General features: G+C 43.6%; 1 long non-coding RNA gene across 1 annotated transcript; it reads right to left on the bottom strand.

Moving 5' to 3' along the window:
- Positions 1–34: 34 nt before the first annotated feature.
- LOC125320150 lies at positions 35–4,877 on the bottom strand. The gene is made up of 2 exons (XR_007201023.1): positions 4,796–4,877; positions 35–542 (listed from the first exon to the last, which is right to left on the bottom strand). It is a non-coding gene; the product is annotated as an uncharacterized LOC125320150 (long non-coding RNA).
- Between the last annotated feature and the right edge of the window lie 20,858 nt (positions 4,878–25,735).

The following is a 25,735-nucleotide window of genomic DNA, read 5'->3' on the forward strand; positions in this document are numbered from 1 at the left end:
ACCAGACACCTAGTATAAAAAGTGAGACACAAAGTAAAGGGGAAATAATAGTATATTCAATCACAACAAAGGCAAGGAACCCAGCAGAATTTGACAGATAAAAGTGTGAAAGGTTTACACACCTGTATAGCTGGTAATAAACATGAGTTTTGTCATTTTGTGGGGAAATAATAGCATGTCTCCAGCTGAAGTGCAGCAGTCACAGACATTACTTCTTGGCCTAAGTGAGAGAAGACTCAAACCTTCCACATCAGAAAAGGCTTGCCAGCCATGCTAACAGAAGTCCCAGCTGTGGGGCTCCTACACTGCTTTCACCTGCCTAGTGCTGTCCTGGCTCATGCTGCACATCCAGACTTTGTATCACAAAGACTCTCTTTACCAAGATAGACCAGTCCTTTCAGTTCAGATGGAGTAGTCCCTTGTCGATGTCTTTCCAAATCCATCAGAGCTTCTCCTTCTCCTAGCCCAGTCCTCCATCCTGTTCTCCTCCTTTGCAGACCTATTGTAATCACCCAGCAAGCTTCTTTCTCCAGGTGCAGCATCTTACAAAATAAAAACTAAATCAAAAACCTTTCTACTGAACACAAGTTTTAGGAGGGTCTACAAATCCTCTGGTTAAATTCAAGCTGATTTCGTGTTTCCAGTAGATCAACAGTCACCTACCTAATCCTCACATAATTTCTTTCCATTGAACCTGACACAGATACTGCTGATCCCCATGCCTCGTAAACCAATTAGCATCCTCTGTACATAAACTTTATTCTGTGACACTTTTGCCACAGAATTGACACCAGCCAAGACCAAATATCCACAATCTGTAAGCAACAGGGATGTTTAACTTACTGAGAAAGCAGTGAAGTAAGGCTTTTCATAGCTTCTTCTTTAAAAAAAAACGAAAACAAAACAATAAAAAAACCCACCCAAACAAAACAAACAAAGAATAAAACCAAACCCAAACCAACCAAACAAAAAAATCCCTGCGTATCACAAGTCTTGGTTAAAAAAAAAAAGCTGTGGTAATAGAAGCAGCAGTCTTCTCAATTAAGTGTTCTACTGTTTTGTTAAAAAGATTTGAGTATTCTCACAAATATAAGTGAAATTCTATGGAATGGAGAACACTTAATTGTTTGCATAGACCTGATTATTACAGAATGTTGTGTAGATGAGTACAGAGCCCTCATTTCTGTCATCTTTTTAGGCTTTGCACTAAAAAAGGCAAAAGCCATTGCACTAATTTTGAATGTTTGAGTTTTTGTACCTCCAAACACAGTGCTATTTTCCCCAGCAGGTTTGCTTTTACTGCAATACTTAAATGGAAATATTTAGCAAGTTCAAGCCTTTTTCCTCTGTACAAATGATCTATTTACTGTTTAGATTCCTATACTGCATTCATCTAGCCATGTGATCCCTCAATAGTCACATATAGAACGGAATCATTTAGGTTGGAGAAGACCTTTAAGAGCACCAAGTTGAACCATTCACCCAGCACTGTCATGTTCGTCACAAAAACATGTCCCTAAGTGCCACATCCACACATCTTTTAAATACTTCCAGGGGTGGTGACTCAACCACTTCATTGGGCAGCCTATTCCAGCACTTGACAACTCTTCTGGTGAACAAATTTTTCCTAATATCCAATCTAAACTTCCTTTGGCACAACTTGAGGCTGTTTTTCTTGTCCTCACTTGTTACCTGGGAGAAGAGACTGACCCCCACCTGGCTAGACCCACCCTTCAGGTGGTTGTGGAGAGTGATGAGGTCTCCCCTGAGCCTCCTTTTCCCCAGGCTAAACACCCCCAGCTCCCTCAGCTGCTCCTGACCCGTCACCAGCTCCATTGCCCTTCCCTGGACACACTCCAGCACCTCAATGTCATTCTTGCAGTAGCATTGCATATTTGGGTTTCATATTTTAAACAAGACCATCTCCACCAGGAGTGTCTAATAGAGTTACAGACAGGAGATGGGCTTTTTCCATGCTTATCTCCACTGTTACACTCCTGAGAGACCCACTCTAGTGTGCATTAAAAAGGAAAACAAAAGGGCAAGCACTCAGACTATGGTGAGCTGCAAGTGTCTGGGACAGCTCCTTCCCCAGGCCTCTGCTAAAATCTGCATATTTCACATCCTGGCAGCTGAGAAGGGCAGTCCAAAGCAGTTTGTGGGGGATAGCTGATAACATGTCAGGAAATCTTCTGTAGCACCCCAGCTCAGGAGTCCCTCAGAAACACTGGGAGGCATGATGATCTATTTTTTTCTTTTCTTTTTGCTTTTAATTAAGAACTGCTGAAAGCCAGGTTTTCTTGGCAATGCTTTCTTTCTATCAGATCAGAATTTTATCAGGGCAGATTTTTCAGGATTCTCTCCTGGGATTTCTGTGTGTCTGTAAGTCCAGCAACCGAAACCTTATTGTGCATTCACAGCAGCTCTGACTGGCTGCTGTGTGACTGGTAATCCTAGACACATTCACAGCCCATATGCACTATGGCTGTGTAACAACCAGCTCAGTAAATCCTATGTTTTCTGGCCAAATTGGACAGATTGTGCATGCATGTTCAATTGAAGCCTGTGTGCCAGGAAGCCTGCAGTGTCAGATTTACTATTCTTGAGCACACACCTTGTCCAAGAATGCCTGGAAATCTTACTTAATAGGATGGCTTCAGATGGAAGGTTAAAAAATTACATAAGTGACACAAAAAATTGTATTTGTTAATAATTCAAGCCAGGAGAAAGGGGGACAAATCAAAAATCCCAGATTCTGGCTCTCCGTTCACTCAGCACTTCAGTCTTCCAGCTGCTGCCAATAATAGTCTCAAGTAAGGCTCAGTTACAAATAAAAATGGGATTTTCTTGTAATGTAGCTGTTTTTCAGCCCCATTTACCTTAGTTCCTTAATTCTTTTTCTGCCATATCTGCTAATGCCTGCATATGAGCCCCTCTCCTCCAGCAGAACAGAACTACTGAAAAACAGCCTTGTTTTGCTATCTCTCCAGTCCAACCAGAAGACATTAAAGAGAGATTTGAATGATGATGTTGGTTTTCCCAGTGAATGGCTCCATACAATGCCAAAGTGAATTTTTAAACAGCTGAACATAACTTGATCAGCAATTTTTTTTGTTGTGTACTGATATTTCATAGACATGCCCAGAAAAGTTAAAAATCAAGTGGTTAAGAAGATCACTGAAGAGCTGTCTGTTTGTTAAATGGAAAAAAGAGCAAAATCTTCTCTTAGCTCAGGTGCTGTCAGAATTATTCATTTTGCTGGGTAATTCTGCAACATGAAGAAATGTAATTCACAACGAAGACAGATCATAGAATGGTTTGGTTTGGAAGGGACCTCTGAGACCATTTGGTTCCATCCCCCCTGCCATGGACAGGGGCAGCTTCCACTAGACCAATTTGTTGAAAGTCCCATCCAAACTGGCCTTGAACTGGGCAACCTGTTCCAGTGCTTCGCCACCCTCAGAGTAAATAGTTTCTTCCATATATCAAACCTAAATTTCCCCTCTTTCAATCTGAACCTATTACTTTCTGTCCTATGGGGAAGGCTCCTATGGGGTCTCCACACAACCTTCTCTTCTCCATGGTGAATAGCCTCAACTTCCTCAGCCTGTCTTTGCAGGGGAGGTGCTTCAGTCCTCTGATCATCTTGGTGGCCTCCTCTGGACTCACTCCTACAGGTCCCTGTCCTTCCTGTGCTGGGACCCCAGAGCTGGATGCAGTGTTCCAGGTGGGGTCTCACCAGAGCAGAGCAGAGGGGCAGAATCCCCTCCCTCCCCTGCTGCCCACACTGCTTTGGATGCAGCCCAGGACATGTTTGACTCTCTGGGCTGTGAGTGCCCATGGCTGGGTCATGTCCAGCCTCTCACCCACCAGCACCCCCAAGGCCTTCTCCCCAGGGCTGCTCTCAATCACTTCTCTGCCCAACCTTTAAGAGTGACTTTAGCGTGGAGAAAAGAAGGCTCAGGGGAGATGCTATCACTGTCTACAACTGCCTGAAAGGAGGTGGTAGCAAGGCAGAGATCAGCCTCTTCACGGGGGAACCAGCAACAGATGAGAACAAATGGCCAAGATGGATCAGGGAAAGTTCAGGCTGGACATCAGGAGAAATTTCTTCACAGAATATTCTGAGTTGGAAGGGACCCTCAAGGATCTTCAAGTCCAGCTCTTAAGTGAATGGCCCGTACTGGGATTTAACCCACACCTTGGTGTTACTAGCGCCATGCTCTAACCAGCTGAGCTAAACTCAGGGTAGAAAGAGCTGTTAAACATTGAAATTGGCTGCCCAGGGAGGTGGTGGAATCACCATCCATGGATGTGTTCAAGAAATGACTAGATGTAGCACTTGGTGCTGTGGTCTAGTTGGCAGGGTCGTGATAAGTCAAAGGTTGGATTCAATGGTCTTGGACATCTTTTCCAGTCTAATTGATTCTGTGTGATTCTGTGATTCTGTAACTTGTAGATGTGTTGCCCTGTGTCAAGAGCCTCTCATATTTCAGCAGAGATGTGCCTACCTGAGTGAAATACTCTGATCCTTTGTTAGTTCTTTGATGTCTTCTGTTGTAGGTGTAATAGGACAAGCAACAGGAGAATGAAAATTCAGATGGTCAGCCTAGACCTTAAATGTGTAACTCTGAATTTTTCCATGTGCTTTTGTCTGCCTTTAAAAAGAAAATCTATGAAACTGGCTTATATCTAAACAGGTAAGAAATAAAATGTGATGGGGGCAGGATTACCTTCCCTTCACCCTTTTCTTTAAAACAAATGAAAGGTAAGAACATTGAAAATCTTTACCGACCTCAGTTATTTGCTGAGACGCTTCTTCACTGCCAATTTTCCTTGCTCACAAGCAACATCAAGTCAAAACATTTTTATCCAACAATCCTGGTGACAGTAAAAATAGAAAAAGCTTAAAATTAGAAAATGCACAGATTTTCTCTTTCCTTTTCACCCACAAGGATGAGCAGAGGTATTTTCTTTAGATATAAAGAAGCACATTAATTAAAGTACTATGTAATGGTATCTAAAAGTTCAAATTTCCTCTTTGAGCTCTTGTTAATCAAGCGCTCCAAATATCATAGTGAGAAGTGAGCCATGAATGACCTCATAAAGAGAAATCCAGTTGCACTCTTTGATGCATAAGGTTACAAAAAGCAAGTGGTGACAGCTGATGAATGTGCAGAAATATAACATTCGGACACAGTTTAACACTGTATAGGAGAAAAGGCCAGTGGGGAGCTATTGAGTATGAAATAACTGCAGGACTATTATTCCTCACTATCACATTTTACTAGTTAATTGTCCATCTTGAAATTCATCGAGATAGCTTTAACTAATTTAATTAAATTATGTGTATGCCACCTGGCTAAATTATCACTGTTGCTCTGTTGCTTTTTACTTTCTCATGTTCCTATGTGTAATTCCTTGTCATTTTCCCATATAGCCCTATTCCTCAGATATTGAGTATATGATTTTAGTTCAAACCTAATCACAGGTTTCCGCCTAGACTTTAGTTGTTCATCTGGTGTGGGGAAAGTGTGGCAGGCAGTAGCATAGATGGAGTATATAAGAAGTGGGGTGGCACATAGCCTACTCTTGTGGCATGTGCTGTGATCAGTTACTATCTGGGGTGTGGATATGACACTGTTTTCAGAAAATGTGAAAATTTCTCTGGTTCCAGTCAGTTTGTATATTACCCTGGATATCAGGTAGACACTCTTATCGACAACTAATATTTCAGTAGCTACACCATCAGCATAAGCTTTGTCAGCTGTGACTTATGCCTGGCCCCTGACACCTGATGTTGTTCATCATCAAAAAGCCTTGAGTGAAAGATTAATGGAGACCAGAATTCAGCTTCGCCAGTGCCAGCTACCCTCCATAAGCAGTAGAAGCAGAGTGTCTCAGCGGGACTCTCTCAAGTGCAACACTTTCCAGGGTTTGGTGAGGAGTGGAGCTCCCTATTTGTAATGCCTGAAGAGAGAGAGTGTCAAGCACTGACTGTGGAAGTGGCATGTAGTTTCAACCAAAAATATGCCCATGGAGAGCTTCTGGCAGCCCTGGGAATGGAAACTGGGATGCAGGACAACAGTGAGCAAAGCTTTTTCTACCCAGCTGAATAAACAGGGGCAGAAGCAACAGCTCTGACCCTGGTCCTGGGTTTGCCTAGGCAGAATAGCTGCATTTGGTGCTCAGTCCAGTTTTAAAGATATAGACTGCGTGCTCTGGACTCTCAGGGCTTAGTTATAGGAGGCAGATGTGGCTGAGCTGCAGAAAAGCAGCATTGAAAGTCTGAAATTGGTTTGGGGTACGTGTCTAGTGGAAGCTGAAGCACACACATGGAGATGCTGGAGGAATAAGGTCTTCATCCTTCAACTTGCACCCACCCAGCCCTACCATTATGTTGCAGTGGGGATACTGCAACATACATATATCAAACCAGGAGTCCCGTGGAAAGGAAATATATATGGACAGACAGATTCTTGATAGCTGTTTCAGAGATGTTTATTTCTCCAGCCGCATGGCCGGGCTCTGCCGAGGAACTGTTCCAGTCACAGGACCAAGGGTCCTTCTGCCCGCGCAGGGAACACAAACCAACCAATGGGAACGAGGCTGAGCAGGGGCAGGGAAGCCCCGTGTCTGTGCCCTCAGGGCCCCTCTCCCAGGGCTGCATGGCAGGGGAGGGACCCCAACACCCTTCTGAGTCTTTCTGTAGTTGTGTACCCAAAGCCATGCACAGCACCTTGGCTAGAAAGGCTTCTTCAAAGTCACAGACAAACTCATTGAACAGTGACTCCTCTCCTAACAACTCTTCATTTTAGGGCACAGTGTTTCATGTCCCAGTACGGTGCTCTGTCTCTGTAATTTGTCTAATATAGATAAGAGGGGCCATTAGCAAGCTCCTTTGACTTGTGCCTCCAAATATTCTGAGAAAAAGATAAGGATGTCAGAGTGGGCTTTTGTGACTTATCTCGCACAGTAACGTCATCCTCTGTATTAATGATTGAGAAAATAGTAAAATTACCAGCAGATGGATACTAATCTAGCTTCTTGTTTAGTACTCTTCAGTAGTCTGCTGACTAGATGAGTGTTTAAAAGAAGAAAAAAAGATCTACCTGCTACTGCAAGAACCACCAGAAAACAAAAAATACATGTTATCTTTTCAGGTGGCATTCTCATACCAGCCACTTAAAGCAAAATAGTTTAAATATCTGTTTAAAATTTGGTACTAATACAGAATCCTGTCTGTATTCTGAAAAGGAGTTGTGTGAAATGGACCTCTAGTGGTTAAAATAGATATGTCTTCAAACCCTCAGCACCCCACGAGGTCCTGCCTCCCACCCTTCTGGGCAAATCCCCCATTCGGGATCCTGCATGTATATTTCAAAATCTAAGAATGACATCGCTTTTTTAGAAATATAGTTTCTCTTAGCTCCAGTTTGTGTGGATACAATAGGAGGAAGATGTGAACATCACTTACCTGTTATCCAACTTCACTCCGTTGCTATTCACTGTTGAAGATACACACATTTGGAGAAGTGGCCCACTGCTGGCTGATTAAGAGAGTCTGGGGACATTGGCAATGACATTTATATAACAATAATAAGACTGAACTTGTTACAGAGATTTTTTCCACTGTACAGCACTGTGCAACGAGCAGTTGTCATTCAGAACACAGAAGCAACTGTAAAATAAGGCAATAACTGAAGAAAAGTCCAGACATTATACATATAGCTTGGTGTTTGCTAGGAAGGATTAAAGAGAGTGGTGGCTAAGTGACCTCATATTGTGGTTTGAAATGGGGACTATGTTGTAAGAATTTAGTCATCCCTGTTTTCCAGAAGAGGAAAACTTGTTTAGTAATCTGGACATCAGCACATCTCACTCTGTTCAAAATTATATGTAACCCTGGACAGAACAGTAAAGCTCTCTGTGCCTGGCCTAGTTCCATGTGTGCAAAACAGGATTAGCAGACCAGCTGAAGCCCTGCATGCTTTCTGTAATTTTAAGTCTCCCAGTTCCTGGATTCATGCTAGTGAAGAGAAGCTTTTTGTTTTATGAATTAAAGCTTTTTGACCCCCACAGCTTGAGAGAAAAGCTGGAAGTGAATGAAATACATAGACTGACAGCAAAATTTTTTAAATAAATAAATAAATTTTAATAATAATAATAATAACTTCTTTAAACCAAACTTCTTTTTTTTGTGTGTGTGTGGGCCTTGGTATTGGGTAAAACAGAGCACATAACTGTCATTACCAACACTGGCAGTTGTCAGCATTGTGAAGGAAGGGCGATGAGTATTGTCACCAACTGTGCGGGACCACCCTAAAAAACCACTGCTGTAACTCTCAACTGCCAGGCAACTCACCAGCTTTGCTCACAAGGTGTCACCCACGGGTTACACTCATGCAGATTTGCTGAACACAGCTTCTTAAATGACTTTTGGAAAGCTATGGAAATTCTCCTATTAGCGCTGGGTTTTCTCTTACAGCCACGAATGGCCAGGTCATCCATGTCTCATGGTGAAACCAGACTGAGCATGTGCTTACTGGTCACTGCTACGCTGAGTTCAGCTAAAAAGTTTCCACTGACATCACTTTCTGGAATTAATTGCAGAGCTTTCTCTTTCAGTCTTATTAATTTAGCTTCTGCATACAAAGCAGTCAAAATAGGATAGATTTTGCATACCTGAGCCTAAACAATGCTTCACAAAACCAGTAGGAAATAGGGAAACAAGTTCCCCATTTCACCTGTAAAGCCCCTGACTTTCAGAGGGCAAAGCCTGCGCTGAGGATTCCTCTGGCAGGCATCTGCAGAAAGTATTACCATTGAAAGTTGAAAGTAGCCAGGACTTTGGAAGCATGAAAGTGACCATGACTGGGAACGAAAGAACAAACAACTGCTGTGGAAGTAAATCAGCCATCTAACAATGTCAGTCTGACTGTCACGGTATTTATAATTGCTGTCACAATTTAGAATCAAAAGTAGTTAGTATTCCAGTACCTGAAGCCTTCCATATATTGTGATGAGGCATACTAATGTTATTGTTACTTTTCAGGATACTGCTCCTTCAACCATTTCTGTGCCCGGCTTAGGTTATACACAAAAGTGACTTGAAAGTACTGTTGCAACAGGACTGTTTGCAAATGCATTACCCTATGTGTGGATTAAATTCTTGCTGAGTAAGGACCTAAGGGTTTGCTACATCACACAGATTTGGGGTGTCTTTAGCACTGTCCTGACAGTTTTCTGACACATCCATAACAGACAGAAAGAGGTTAATAGCATCCCATCTGCAGTCAGACAGTCTCCGATCCCTGAAAGCAGATGTTATCATTGCATTTGTGCTTGTAAAATGTCTGACGGATCCTATGATTTCACTAATTTGCAAACCCACAAGTCTGGTTAAAATTATACTAGAGTAAAAGCTGAATAAATATTTGCAATTCTACACAACAATTAGATGATTATGATGATAATAATAACAGTAATAATTAATAAAACTGAAGGTTTTACACATTGCTCTTTTTCCCAGCATCTAATGCCAGGAAAAGAACATCTGCAACACTTGAAGTGAAAGCAGAAAAAAATGAGTTTCACACTTGTGCACCCTCTCCCCTGCAAGACACACACTCCCTTGGGTCTCCCACTCTTCCTTCCGCTTCTGCTTGCACCAATTCTCCTGGCACACACAGAGGCACCAGCCTCTTCCAGGGGTCACCACGCTCTCACTGGAGTCTCCCGGCTCCCCAGAGAAACACTCTAATACCCTTCCCCCTAATTTCCATGATAAACTCCTCAACTGCATGTCCCTACTCCTGCCTGCACAGCTGGCTGACACACTGTAAATGCACCACTTGCAAAACACAGACCTTGCATCAGCATTCAGGAAATTGAGAATGAAGTTTATGGCTTGACCAAAAGAAAAAAAAAGGGGGGGGGGAGGGGGACGGGGGTGGGTGGAAATAGCACTTGATGTGAATAATGTAGAGACTTCTGCTTTCTCATTCAGGGCTCTCAAGCAGCAAAACAGAAACAAAATATTTTAGGCACTCTTTTTGCAAATTTGAGACTACCCTTTGACAGCATGTTCTTCATGACAGAAGATGGCCTGCGTCCTGTCATATATTTTAATGCACAGCACATCCCAGAGTCCACACACAGCCATGCTGGCTGTGTGCAGGTCCTATGGAACATCTCTGGTATGGCTTACAACCAAAAAATACCATTAATGCGCTAATATACTTCAAAAATGTCACACCATTGTTTCGCAAAGAGACCTTCAGAAGGCTGTGAGAAATTTCCATTGATTCCTCAGATAGAGTTTGCTGCTGCACCAAAAACTGTAATTCTTTTACAGCTCATTTCTAGTGCAAAAGGAATAAACCCTCACAATTACTTCGGTGCTTTTCAGGACTATTTGTGACCTTGAAATGCCCATTGCATTGCTAAGCTGCAAGAAGGAGTTACTCTGCATTCATTCTTCCTGCCACAGACCCAGTCAAGGCTGGCCACCAGGCAGATGTTGGGGGAGAAGACCAGGGCTGGGTGTGCCCTACGCTACATCCCTGTGACACCTGGGCCCCACAGCCCCTGCTCTGCAAGTACTGCAGAATCCACTGCTGGCAAACAAAGAAAGAGAGCCAACTCCTCAGTCACTCATCTAACAAAAGGTCTGCTGCTGGATGGCACAAAATGGACACTGCACGCACATAGACTGACTTTGTCTAGGGGCAGAGGCGGGGGGAGCATTAGATGGGAATGTATGAGATGCTGAGTTTATTTTAGGCAACCTGAGCCTGGAAGTCAAGTCCCTTGTGTTACTTAACAAGGCACACTGCTCACAGTCTCTCAGATGTAACAGCCTTCACAGAACATTAAAACTCATCTTCTTGTAATGAACTCAGATAATTTTGTTAAACTAGAATTGCAGACAGCCCAAGGACATACACAAAATAATTTGCACGATTCTGACTTAACCATTTTGCAGCTGTTTGGGCCAGCTCAAACAAAGAAAGATAGCTTATGAGGAAGATGTGTAACCAACCACCTGGAACCCAAACTCAATGCTATCCCCCTGAAATGAGTGTTCATCTTTTCATGCAATTGCAAAAGGCAAGGAAAAAGTAAGTCACCAGCAGCCTCAGTTGTACTTTTGTCTGAGGCACAACAGAAAGGGCTGTTCAGCTTTGATTTTTAATTCAGCATAGGTCTTGAATCTATAGCAGGACTAGTACCATGGGAATAAACAAATTACTGTCTTAATTTAAAACAATTTTGGCTGATTCACACCATCTACACAGTAGAATTTAACACATAGTAGCAGCTATCTATTTCTAGAAATGCATGGCACATATTTACACATGGAGCAGTGGAAGGCAGAACTCAACTGCGCTAGCTTTCTGCTTTACGAGTGGGATCACACAGACTTGTACATTTAAGAATATTGCCTTATATCTCTGAGGAACATATTTGGTATCCCAAGCAGAGCACAGCACAGGGAGCCTACGTTCAGTTAGGCAGATTCACAGAGCTCTCCTTTTAGGAACCACAGCACTGCATAATGTTCAGCCTCCCTGGTGGCCTATATTCTTTATTTCAAGATCTGCCAGTTGGTGGCTTTGAAATATACAGATAAACAGCCTAGCTCAGAACACTTAGCTAACCCGTTCATACCGCCGCTTAGACTTACACCAAGCAGTGAAGTCAGTCCCACACTTGACTTGTGACAATTTCAGGTTTCCTTTCAGAGAAACACTGTGTGGAAGGATGCCATGTGTACAGCAGATTCTTTCAGGGTCAGCTGCAAATGGACACCAGTTTCACATGTATGGTTGCCTTGGCACTCCATGGTTCCCAGTTCTTAATTCATTCAGTAGGGAGCTGCAGTCATTTTGTACAGTACCAGTTACTATCGGCTTATAATCGACCTGTGATGGAGGCTAGGACCCTTCACTCTGTTGATTGCATTCTGTACCAGCCACTCCATTCCCTTCTGTGATGGATGTCAGGTTCAGGAGCATTTACTGCCCCACTCATCCCACTTACTCTTTTAAAAGATTGGCTTTTTTCCAACCCTTTTCAATGTCTTCACTGTTCCATTTTTTATTTTTCATTGTGTCGACACTAATGGTTCAGAAAGCTCTTTGGCCAATTCCTGGAAGTTATCCAATCCTGCAGACATTTAAATGTTTAAGCTTAATATCTGCCATTTAATATCCTCCCTAGTCACTCACTAATGGAAGAGAAGGTAATCATCACCGTATCCTCATACCTTTCACACATCCATCAAAGACTAAAATGTCTCTTCCACAGAGAAGCCATTTCAAATCCCTTGCCTCTGCTGGTGGCCCTCCCCATTGCAGCCAGGTGCCTGAGGCAGCATGAAGGCAGGGCTGGGGCCATGCCAAACTGCCACCTTTAAGTCCTGTAGGAGGGGAACCCTTAAGCTCCAAACAGACTTATTTCATGGTCTCTTGCACTATTTCCCACATTCCCTATCTTGCTCCAGGACTTCCTTGTTATCCAAGGAGAGATGCATGCACCCCTCTATGCAGCCGCACAGAAAGAAGCCCTGCCTTTGCTGTTACCACCAGGGAGTAAGCCAATGCCCTCACAGACTTTCACCCTTGTCTGGGATTTGCCCAATTTCCTTGCCATCTCCCCCAGTAGTCCACTTATGGAGGCCGGAAGCATTGCACTAAGCACTGGATTAAGAGGGACATATGGCCCCTGCCCCAAAGGAGAGCAGCAGATCCCAGCTGGGCAGCATCATTGACATGGTCCTCCACAGACAAGAGGAGCAGTCCCAAGGAACTCATTTAATCTCACCCTGCTGCAGGTACCTCAGATCTGAGCACAGCAAGGTGCAACACCAGGACACTGCCAGAAAGGAGAAGGTCAAAATCACATGGCACCTTGGGGGAGTGGTCTCCATAAACTGTATGAAGGTGCATTTGATACTTCTTCCTCCTTTCTTGCATGTCTGGGGTCTCTGCTTCTCCTAAATGACCAATGCCCCAAACCAACATTTTTTATAAAAATTGAACTTGGATTAGACACTCGATGAAACTAGACATGCCCTCAAATACATCCTGGCTTCTGTCACCACGATGCAGACACACTTTGAAAAACAGTGTCATAAATAAGGGGATTTCTGCTTGAAATAATTCCCTAAAGCTACAAATATTCTGATTTTCCAAAGCTATGAAGAAATATGATTGCTCTCAGACAATAAGAAGCAATTATTTCTAACTTCGATACTGTTTTTCATCACCGGATCTAAAAGGCCTTTTACAAAGGAGACAAGTATTATAATTATTATTAGTAGTATTAGTATTAGCATTATCATCATCAGCATCATCATCATTATCATCATTATCATTGTTATCATTATTATTATTCCTATTTCACAAAGGGAAAAACTACCCTACAGAAAGGCCAAGAAGCTGTTGGTCACTCATTTGGCCACTGATGGAGGTAGATAGTTACTTGATTTCCAGTCAGATCTTGTGGCCACTAACCTGCCTACAGAAGTAGGTTATTTACAGAAACTTGTTCCTGTGTGACAGGTCATGACCACAGGAACGGATCACCAAGAACAGTGGAAATGACTAGTTTATTTTCAAATGCAGCCTATTTCTGTCTCTCTCTCTGCAGAGGTCTATGAGATCTGTGCTTCTGAACCCAGACAGTCTAACAGAGAGGATTTAAGCAGCCATCAAAGAACCCCACAGAGATCTATGGATTTTCCGATAGTGCCTGACTATCCATTTAATTCAGTTTACTTGCGAAAGAGAGATAAGCTTTCACTGTTAGTTACACTAACTTCAGGCCTGCTGACACACATTTTCAATGCTGTAGCAGGCTGGTTCTGTTAAGAGAAGGACAGAAGATTTCTAACACATGTATGAGGCGCTGATGGTGGTAAAGCACATTCATTCCCACAGAGCAGCTTGAAGATTGCACATTGTCCTTATGGCACAAGAGCTGGGTAGGAAAGGGTGCTTGTTGCCACTCCTGCATTAGCATCGAGCTATGCTTGTTTTCACAAAGCAGATGGAGTACTCCAGCTCTGCTTGCTACATATCTCTGCAGTCCCTAAGAGTGGCAGTAGTGAATATAACTAACCCTCCAGGAGTGAAACTGTTAGTGAGTAGAGCAGAAATTGGTCCCCTCATTCCAAAAACATGGATTAAGGAAACCTTTGATTTCTACACAGAGGCCAGACTTTGCTAGAAAATACCTGAGATTAGGTAATGGGAAACAAAAGTTTCCTCCAACGCCAGAGACTTTTAAGCAGGACACAGAAATACAAACACTTTAGGCAATGAATATGTTGCTTTGAAGGCAAATTCTCCCTCTGATGTAAAGTGAAAATTACGTTCTTGGTATCAGTTCATGCTTCAGTGGTGTAACTATAACCAAACTTAGTCAACTATTAAGAATTACACACCAAAATTTATGAACACACATTTTGGTTGAAAGTATCTGAATGGGCCATATTCTTTTCCCTGTGGCGTGGATGCACAGCCCTGCACCCCAGCAGAGCTGTACTGCCTGTAATACACCTATCTATGTGCTTTGTGGTTACCTAATCTTATGAAAACTGGAAAACTGGCACCTACAGAAGCATGAGAGTTGTCCCAAGTGCACTTCCATTAAGGGTTGTTTACCCAGTGACTGTAACTGTAGAAATCATTAATTGTTTTATTTAATAATTTACATAACAAATTAAATCATTCTGTGAAAACTGTAAGTTTGCAAAGACAAAGCTGTGAGCTAGATGCAGCAAAGATGTGCAGAACTGAAGAGTTTCAACGATTTTTAAACACTTGACCCCTGAAAAAAGATCAATAGTTCTGTGTTATGTCCTGAGGCTGCTGAAACAGCACACAGGATGTCCTCGGTGCCTCAGACTGGCAATGCAGAACACTCGCTTCACAGAGGCACAAAAGCAAGCACTGAGCACTGAAAACATGTGAAATGTCATCCCACTCCAGAAGCTAGATCTGGGCCAGGGCTGCCAGAATCTGCCATCCTCAATCCTGTTCTGATAAACAGTTCAACCTGCTATCTCTGGGTGCAGTATTGAGACTATTTACAATACAGAAGGAAATGCAAGACCTAAGCTTAGCAATAAAATCTGGGAGACCTGAGCTCCAGACCTTGCTCCAGAGGATGTTTCTGTGTATGAGACAAGAGATGTTAAGCACAAAACCAGGATATGGAGGTGCCTGGTTCCCTTACAGGTAGGCCTGCATTATGTCCCCTCCTGAATTCCCTCCTTCTCCCTCCTTCTCATTCTTGTTCTGTATTAGATATTAATGTCAAACGACTTTTAGTAAAGAAAATCACTTTTTTATTCCCGTCAATTCTTTGCAAGAGCCAAAACTGGGGCAAAGTGTGGGGGAAAACCACTCCCTGTAGAGAAACTACAGACCTGTGGCTGATCTGGACATACTTATGGGAGGAGCTGCAACCTGCTCTTGGCTCTGAAGCTGAAGACTGTTCTTCAGGTGTATGCAATTGCTGCTGTGCAGACACCAGGGATGCCTCAGAGAGCCAGGCAGCTCTGTCTGATGGCACATCCCATGAAACACATTCAGGATGGCAGCTGAATGCAGAACTGTAGTCAGAGGAGCTGATTTCACAGAAGCAGAGCATTTAGTAATTACAAATAATACAGGATTAGCTACAAATGTTTGCTTCAGAACATGTAAAGGACATGGTCTGGAGGCAAGAAGGAGAAGAGAAATCAGATTTCACTAACAGAGCTTGCATTTTACAAAGCATCAAACAGCCCAGTCATGGGACTCACCGTATTTAATGCGTAAAATCAGAGAGACCTGTTTAGCGAGACTTTGTACAGCACTCTCAAATAATTATGCCGTGCTCCTGGCAGCCAGAAAGATGTGTTCTAACACGTACTTTGGCCTCTCTCACATGGCTTATTGCTGCACATTTGTCTTGACAAGCTCTTTTGCTTTACTGTGTTGTAGCCAAACCGATGTGTGGTGCAAGCAGGTTCAATTCCGGATCAGCTATTGCAGTGAGGGATTTGGCATTCAACACTTGTAATTGTTCTTTTCTCAGGCCTGCTCTTGCACAGCCTTGAGCACTGACTTCTCAGATTTTAATGCAAGCTGAAAATTCTCAGCCTTTTTCAGGATTGCACTTAAAATAATTAAGACAATCTTGAAACCACCAACATAAGTTGATGAGTAGATTTCCTCCTCCTGATTTCAGGCTTGGGTATGAACCTTTTGCTGATGATCAGATTATTGACTATGTTAGTAAGTCCTTCCACAGTACTGAGTATACAAATCAGTTATGCTTTTGGGAGACACAATTTACAGTTGTCACAGCTGTTACAAATCTTTACATTTTACACCTAAATGAAACAAGTATATAGTATTTTTATACGTAATGTTATAGAAAGGGTTTAATTATAGAAAAGAGGTCCTGTAATAATGCAATTCTGAGTGAAATCCACTTCTAGTAGTGTTTCGATTCATTCTCTAGTCTAAAATGTTTGAAATGTGGACACACTTACAGAATAAAATGTATCTATAAGACTGCAGTCATGTTAAGCTGTCTTTCCGAATGCATTTGCTGATTTCATTTTGGCTGCATGGAAGGGGCGGTATAATAATGAACCTGTGACAGAAACCAATATGCCTGGGCACATTTTGAGGGTAACAGCTTTCCTGAGAGATTGGCTAACACCAAGCCAGGAAACAAGCAAGGCTACTGATAAGTGCTTAGCTTTAGTGGAAAGACAGTTTAATAGGGAGTAATAGAAATATTAAACATACAATATTTTGTACTATGTAACATGATTTTTATGCGATGGTTTGGTGATGACAATGTAACTGAACAAATAGCTGGCCAATACCTTTCTCTCTACTTGTCTGACAACCTACAGTTCCTGGGAGTAAACAGTACATCAAGCAAGCTGCAATTGATGCCAACAGGACACTGCTGTAGGTATCAAGAGGAACAGACGGTGGGAAAAAGTGGCTGGGGTTCTTTTTTTATCCATATGAGGGATCTGGATAAATTAAAGTGAGATTTGCTGCAGGTTAATATACAGACAAATATGAAAAACAAAACAAATCAAGAAAAACCCCTCCCCCCCCCCCAAAAAAAAAATAAACCCAAAAAACCAACCAATCCACCCCTAACTTCAAAACAGACAGGAAAGAAGAGCACTTTGCATTAGTCTCATGGTACCAGTAGCTTGGATGGCTGCCATACAAGAAGCAGTGGGGAATTTCTGGGGAGTGGATAACTGGCACAACACTCTGTGCTACCCGCCTCTCTGGACTTTCTTCTGCTAGGGGGCACATTAAAATAGGGGAGGAGATTAGAGGAGGTATTTCCAGATTCCCAGCTGCATATCATTATAGGCAATTGGCTTCTGTGAGAATTGGGTATTTCAAAGCACTGAAAGGAAGTGCCTGAGTGTGATATTTCACAGCATCCCCTAGATTACTCCTAAACCAGAGAGCCCTTTGTAAACTGGAATCCACCGTGCTGGGAAGAGCTCCAGGTGGTAAGGACTGGCTTCCCTGCAGTTATGAGTCGGACCTGCACTGCCAGGGTTCAGTTAGAGCTCACCCTGATGCGGTGGCTCACTTGCCTCATTACTCACGTACTTAAATGTCAAAGGCACAAGTGGGCCAGAATGAGCAGGGCATTGCTCTACCCTGCAGATGAAAGGCCATAAAAAAGATGTAGCTGAGTGCATCCAGACACCTGAGGCCCCAGTGAGGGGACAGGAAATGCTGGTGAAAGCACCAAGACCTGGAAGGCAATACGGGATGCAAGGCTGCCCATGCATGGGTGCCTGCATCCCAGGCTGGAGGCAGCCTGCTCTCCCAGGCTCCCACTGCCAGGCTGGCTGGAAGGTGCTGACTCAGACCACCAAGCCCCAGCCTGCTGCAGCTGCAGTGCTGCCCAGCAGCCTCACCACCCTGGGCCCTGCAAAAGCAGGAACACCACACCGGCCACGGAAAGCCCCACTGACATGGACTGTGAGTCACCACAGCACTGGGGAAGGAACAGCTGCCCCACTGCCTCCTTTTTGCCCGTCAGCAGCAGGAACCAGATCCAAACAGTGGCAACCACCACTGCATCTGCTTTAGCACAGCGATCCCCACTCCTGCAAGACCACCAGCCTAGAATGAGCTGGAAAACCATGGTGCAAAAGATGTCTGAAGGTTGTGTGAGCCCAGTACCCTTGGCACACTCTCCTCACAGGGAGAAGAGCAGGTTTTCTGTGATGATTAACCAGGCTGTAGATACCACGTATGTCTTTCAAAGTCATTGTGCTATTCCATTACTTAAATCTGGGTATTACCATACGGGACAACCATTGCATGAGAACAAAATCACACCCTTTTTCTGGCAGCTAAATACCCAAATATGTACTGTGCTCATATATAAATATGTATGTCACTGTATGCCTAATGAATATGTCAAAAACTGGTTGGAATGTATGAGATCTTCCAGGGTTTTTTTCTGCATTATAAGCTTTTAATGAATGATAATTCAGCACTGAAATCAAGCAAAAGCTCACTTTTTTATTCATCAGTTACAAAATGAGGACACAGAAGGGTACAGACAGCAGGTAGACTCCTAGCTCTGAATTCCACTTCTTGCTATCAGAACATGTTATTAATCACTGTTATCAATGCAGATAACCACAGAAGGGGCAGCACAAGGTAGTACTTTCTCCTGCAACAGTCTCCTCTGGGATGCTCCATAGGCAGGCATATGTTCCTTTCAGGAAGCCAGCCACTCGTGACAGAGCGGGTGTGGGTGAAGATGATAGATACTCTATCACTTTAATTAGCTGCTTCAAGAAAGGCAGATCTGCATCAGGCCTAGGTAAAACTGAGACATATTTTATGAAAGACACCCCTCTGGCTGGGGCCAGCCATCTTTGAAGTCACAAAAAGTACTGGGGACTGACTGGGGCTCTGGTCCGGACCCTCTGATCCTGGTGGCTCTGTCACAGGATAAGCCCGTGCATGATTTGTGTCTCCAGAAGTTTTCAACACATTCTGCAGCTGCTGGCATGAAGGCACAGTGGGTGGTTTGCCCCTCTCCTTCTCCTTTCCCTTTAATAGCTCTTCCGGGGTATCTCAGCAGTGAGGATGGAGCCTGGCACTGTCCCTCCGAGAACCGGGACAAACACTATCCTTCGAGAACGAAAATTCACCTTGGGGGTGGCAGCATCTACCACCCTCCTGGGAAGTGATCTGGCTGGCAGATCAGCACCACTGGTACTTTGCAAACTATTTTTATGCTCCTAATCCTCACACTTCTTTTACTTTCATAGACTGTCCATTGCCATGAGCAATCTTTTCAACTAATGCTCCTGTGTTCTCTAAACACTTCCCAGGGGACCTCAGAGTCTTGACAGCTGGTTCTGAGCTGAAGACCTGGCCTGAAAGGAGGGCAGCAGCAGTGAGAAGGGGAGAAAAAGAGCATGGATGCGGTGGGCAATGGTGCCAGAAGGAAGGGTCAGAGGCAATGAGACCTGTGAGGGAGTATGCTCCTGAGTGGGCAGCTGCCAAGAAAGCCCTCATGTCCTCCCCATCAATGCCCTGAGCCTGCACTGGGTCCTCTGACCCACTCCTCTGGGTTTCCTGTGCCTGCTCCTCGCCTCTGGTTCTGGTCCTTCATCTGCAGCAGGATGGGTTCCACCCGGCAAACAACGGCTGTCAAGCGATTTTTGGAGGCCGTGGCCCCTTTTACTGCGATTATGCAGTGCTGCAGCTAAGATTGCTGAACTTTTCACCCCTTTGGTAGCTCATTTTTACAAATCATGGCACCATCACACTTTTGCATTTTGCACAACCAGGGTCCTGACCAAGGGGCTTGCTTCCAGCACCAGGGAAAATAAAAGGAGAAATCAATATTCTAAAGGTTAAAACAGTCCTCAAAGGCCAGACACTCAGCAGCTATAAATCAATGCAGCAGGATTCACTACAGAAAAGCTTATGTTGGTTTAGTATCTGGCCTGAAAACAATTCAAATAATAAAATCACAGCAACAAGATGGACAAGAATGATTAGATCATCTCCTCTATCCCTCAGGGCTGGGACATCAGACTACACTGAGTGCTTTGTGCTGTGGTCAGTAAAGCTGTAGCTGGTTCAGGCTCTGCTAAGGCTTTCCACTTCTGTTTTCCTAGTGTTTCTTCTTTGACAAATGTATTTTGAGTGAATAATTTATGCTTGGGATATTTAAAGAACAGAAACCTAAATCCTCTATTTACTGAATTCAAGCAGTGCTAGCCTAGAAGGAAACAGCTGCAATGCCTCAGTTCCCACTGCCTCTTCTCTGCTGACCTGCTCAGGACCTTCACCCCAGCCCAGGAAAAGCATCCTCTCCAGAGCAAGCATCAGAAGACCAGCCAAAATTCGTAAGTGACCACATTAAAAATGGTTTACTTAACATGTTAGGGGCCCAGGTGTGCTACAGCTTGTTTTGGTTCCTTGCATGCTGTATGACAAAGACATGCCATATCCTCAAAAAAAGAACAGAACTATTCCTGGTAATTTCACATTATCAATTCCTGCAGCTCCAGCCTTGCCTCTCTTTTGAGCACAGAATCCAGATTATGCTGTCTGATGCCATCTGGTGAATCCACAGGGGATGAGTAAACAATACCAAACTGATTTCCCTGTACCAAGGGAACTTGGCTTGCATTCACATTCCCTTGGAGATAAATCATTATTATTCTGATTGCTAAGGCAGATTCCACTAAGAGCAGAAGGAAAGGAAGGGAAGTGATAAAGAGACCTCCTTTTGCAGCAAGAATGCAGAGGAGATCATGCAGACAAGGTGCAATAATAAAAGCGACTGAAGTGATAGGAGCTGCTCTTTTGATGTTCTGGTGAATTGCAAGCCTTGATTTAAGCAAATAGGTCTGCATCTGCACTGCAGATAAGCAAAAGAAGAAAAGTGTGGGTGAAAAATCTCTGATTTTTAATAAGGGTAGACAATCTGAAGTACATTGTGTTCTCAGTTAAACTGTCACATACTAAAGAAAAAAAAAAAGAAATAAACCAGAGAAACTTGAAAACTAGGTGCAGTAGATCTGGAAATGTCTAACATAGGGGCGGGGGATTTCATTCAACACATATTAAAATTATTTCCCTTTGTAATTAGCTCTCATTAGATTGATGCTTTTCAATCTACCAAAACTGTGCAATAACTTTATAGTAAGAAAGACATAGAGAGAATTTTGGCCCTGCAAAGACCTAATAGTGCATGAAAACTGGCACGTTCATAGGTGTCCCATTATGCAACTGGGCATCTGTAGAATTTCCAGAAAGAAACACAGAGCACAGATAGTGGACCAGAATCCTAAAGGAGGCAATGGAGTCTAAAGGATGAACAGAAATGAGTTCTCTGTACCTTATGTATTTTCAGGTGAGGTTACATCTGATTTTTACTCATGACGTGGTTTAAACCATTAGTGCAGTGCTCAGGGGCAAGGTTCCCTTCCAGTACCTGTTGCAGACTTCTTGACACAACTTAACTCGGTGGGCCTTGTTTCCTGTCTTTATCAATTACATCTCCCTGACAGATGCATCCATGCTGGCCAAGTCTGAGGGCAGCCCAGTATGCCCCACAGCTCACCAGCTGCATCTCTCCAGCACGGCCAGCACGTCCCAGAGTGCTCAGAAACATGGACGCACCGAACAGCTCTCCACACATGACACATCCCAAGAGTTGCACATCACCGTCCTTGCTCCCAGCGTGTGCAAGAGCACTTCTTCAGGATGGCTGCCCAAAGAAGCAGACGACAGGTTGCTGCTTAGCACAGTGGTCTGCTGTCAGAAGGAGAAGGGTTGTCAAGAATGTCCTACTTAGGGGATGAAAAATGCACTGTCTATAGACTCAGGAGCTATATGAGTCATTACAGCAGATGTAGAAGGAAAAAAAATAATGTCCCTTAAACTTATTGCCATATCAGGGGTGAGGAGGAAAAAAAAAAAAAGAAAGTCACATTGCCCTTTAGGGACAATGCAAGCATGGACAGGATGACTCTGGGGAGAAAAGACAACTAAAATCATCCACAAGAGCAAACTCCAGTCACTTGGAGGGGTAGCAACTAAACTGTTGGGAAAGAGAAAGGGTTATTTCCTCAGTGTATGAAGAGAAAACAAGCAGAATGCAGCAGTTTTTCATCTAACCCAGCAGATAATTGTAGTAATATGAAGAAGGAAAAAAAACATTTGCAAGTAGGAATGAAGAATATCCTATAGAGAACAGCAGGGCTAACATCCAGCAGGGACCAAAAAAAAGTGGATGAGCTAAATCACCCAGGCAGCAGACACCAGGGAAAAAAAAAAAGGATCCCCAATCTTCCCTCTGGCACTCACTTGCATCTCAGGTAGTGGCAGAGAGGGAATCAGTGAAGACAGGCGGGGTATCTGAGCTCCCACTTCGGAGAGGGATGGGGAAAAGAGGCTGGGATCAGGCTCCCATGGGGAGCTGCTGCAGGCAGGGATTTGGCAGCCTGTCCAGACAGGTCCTGCAAAGGGAGAGGAGAGTTTTTCTGTTTCGCTCTGGTTTTTGTTTGTTTTTAAACACCAACAGTATTTCCCAGTGTTTATACTCATGTTTGCACTCATTAGCAGCAGTTAATACACCATCTTTGCCATGATATTTGTGGATTCATAAGGCATCGGTACAGCAGAAACTTCCTCAGCCGCAGGGTGTTTGGTTTGCGCAATTCGTTTTAGGAAATCTCTCTGGATTTTCCCAGGTTCTGTACAGAGTTAGTTTTATTGATGGTTGTCTCTGCAGTTCAAATCTCTTTTCTTTTGATATGTCCTCGTGGGTCTGCTCCATAACACTCAAAAGGCCAGCTGGGAAACAAAAGGCGTTTCTGAGATCAAAAAGCTTCCAGCTAGTCTGTGACCTAGACCTGTGACAGGCTTAGCTTGAGAAAAAATCTGTTTTGGAATTTTTTTAAGGAGAATGAAGTGTTAAGGATGTCATTTATATATACATACGTATATATGTAGATAACAGACAGTGATGATGTACATATAGATGTATATGTATAATTTTTTTTTTTCCTCACATGTTGACAGCCTTATTTTTATTACAGCTCTTCCAAATAGAACTCATGTGTTAGCTAGGTGTGATTAACTTCGGGCTCTGGGCCTCACCATGACCTCTTAACATCTTCTTAGCATATCTTCGGTAATTCTTGTGGAATCACATCTCAATATCTGTTAGGTCATATTTTCTATTTTAATTTTAGTCAAAACTTAACTGATACTGAGTCGATACTTCTTGTAATACCGTGTTTCACCACCCCTCCTCCCCAACATGGCGTTCATATACTCAGGGAGGCTTTTCAGTCAATTCTTCCGAAGAGAGAACGAACAAGGTCCACGCTTCTGCCAAGGCTTTGTCGGTGCGGTCTATCTGGCTGCACAACAGAGGCAGGCTGCGAGCTACTCCGCAGAAATGAATTAGAGGCGAGCACAGCTCAAACACAGAAGCGGCGTGTCCCTCCCGTGTCCCCCGCCAGAGCTCCCGGCTCCGCGGCCGGCGGCGGCGGCTCCCGGAGGGCCCAGGCTGGGCTGGCACGGGCCGGCGGCAGCGGGCAAGGACGGAGCCTCCCCCGGCCCGCCCGGGGCCTGCAGGCATGGATGGGCATGTCCCTGCTCTGCAGTGGGCTCTCGGAATTCAGGCTGGAGCTGCGAATTCCTAATCTCAAAGGAAAGAATTCGGTGCAGAATATGCATAAGCATTAGCCTGAAGTGCCAGGGCGAACTGCCTGTTCTTATGCAAGCAGGCAGGTAACACAAGCGCCAGGGACATGCCGATGCCACTGTTATCAGCCTCTCCTATTCTTTTTCATAGCTGAAGGTTAAGCCTTGATGCTTACACAAACCCTAGCCATAGTGGAAGATTCTTTTTCCATCAGATCCGTCATAGCACTGTTGTCTAGTCTAAAAGCTTCATTAAAATTCAGACTTCCACTCCTACCTGATTATTCCAGCAGCGATCCATCCGCAGGAGGTCTGACAAGACCCGGGCAGGTGGCAATCCCTGTCACATGCCATAGCTTCCACGCTGCCTTTTTGGAAGGTGGCCAAGGCCAGCACCAGAAGCACCGAAATTCAGAAAATAACAAATATAACCAAAGATACTTGGCTCCAGGGAGATGTGGAGCAGAAGTGTCAACATTGAGACAACCCAGAAGGAGTGCCGAGGGGCCTTGTGGGCAATCCACAGGCTGGAGGTGCCCCGGACCTCATTTATCCCTGCGGTTTGACCTCTCACACAGATTAAAGCTCTTGAAAAGGAAAAAAAGAACTCTCCTTACTCTTCTGCACAGACTACATACACCTCTGCAGGGCAGCCAACCAATGACAGCACAACGTAGTGCACATCTGCCTTGGAGATCTTTCTTTCTCATTTTGGCTCCAAAGGAAACATGATTCACAAATGAAAGGGCACTTTACCAGGCTTACAGCACATCTCAGAGGAAATTCAAAGTTTTTATGTCGAACCGTTGTTTCAAAAAGAAAACTCCCCAAACCAAAATGTTATACTCTTTAAATGATAGAAAAAGCTCCTTTTTGCCACATCCTTCCTTCAGGGATATGGCAACGCCAAGAGCAGTATTTTCTGCATGCTGCAGTGCCTCCTTCTTTAATAGTCTAGACTTCATGTAAAAAACATTTTCTCCTTCTGTAAGTGACTCTGGACTCACTAAGCATGCAATAAATTAAAATTACATTTATTAATGAATGATCATCTTCATTCATAAGAAATGCTGTTATGGACCTCCTCTGAAAGGGTTAAAGTACTTTTTGGCTGCTTACCACTTACTATCAATTTGTGTAGTTAACCCACTGGGGACTGAGGAGTCAGGCTGGGAATAGCTACATGTTTCCGGTGTACATCTAGGATGGAAGCCTGACATTGTATAAAGTAAAAAAAGATGGAGTAGTGCAGAATACTTATTTTAAGTACGGACTTTATCCCATTTGAGCAAAAAGGATCAAGAATGTTTATAAATAAACCATTGAGTGCAAACACTTTCGACTCCACCATAACAGGCTAGCAATAAACAAGAGATTTCTGTAATATTAATTCTGGTTTAAGCAGTAACTGTATGCATGCTGAGGAAAATTAAATGCCACCAAAATACATTGTGTGGGGACAAGTCATTCTTACCATTTTATGGTGCTGCGTAATTGGTAAATAATATAATAATGTAACGGCTTTCTATAAAACCTGATCACATGTAATTTTTCCCAATTTATCATGCTAGTTCATACCAATAAGTTCCCAAAGGAGCGGCTTTGTTAGCAGCAGGTATTGATTTCTGAGCTCAGACTGCATCTTCCTACTATTACATTTCACTTGAGAAATCAAAATGTTTCTGTAAACTGGCAGTGGGGCAACACACCATATTCCTGGGAAGGGAACATAGCAAGGCATTTACTGCTGTCAGCGCCAATTCGATTTACAAGGTTGTAGTGCATGGGAAACTTTTCTGCATTACTAATGAATAACAACTTCTGAAAGATGGGAAATTAATTTGATAAGAAGCCACCCAAACCCTTGCAGAGCAGGATAAAGGCATCCAGGAGGAATGCATAAACAGGATGGCTGAGTCGGCAGGGCAAAGCAGGAGGGCTGTCAGAGCAACATTTTGACTTTCCTAGGAGAGGCTCCTCACGGA

The sequence above is a fragment of the Corvus hawaiiensis genome, chromosome Z, assembly GCF_020740725.1.
Source record: "Corvus hawaiiensis isolate bCorHaw1 chromosome Z, bCorHaw1.pri.cur, whole genome shotgun sequence".
Taxonomy (NCBI): domain Eukaryota; kingdom Metazoa; phylum Chordata; class Aves; order Passeriformes; family Corvidae; genus Corvus; species Corvus hawaiiensis.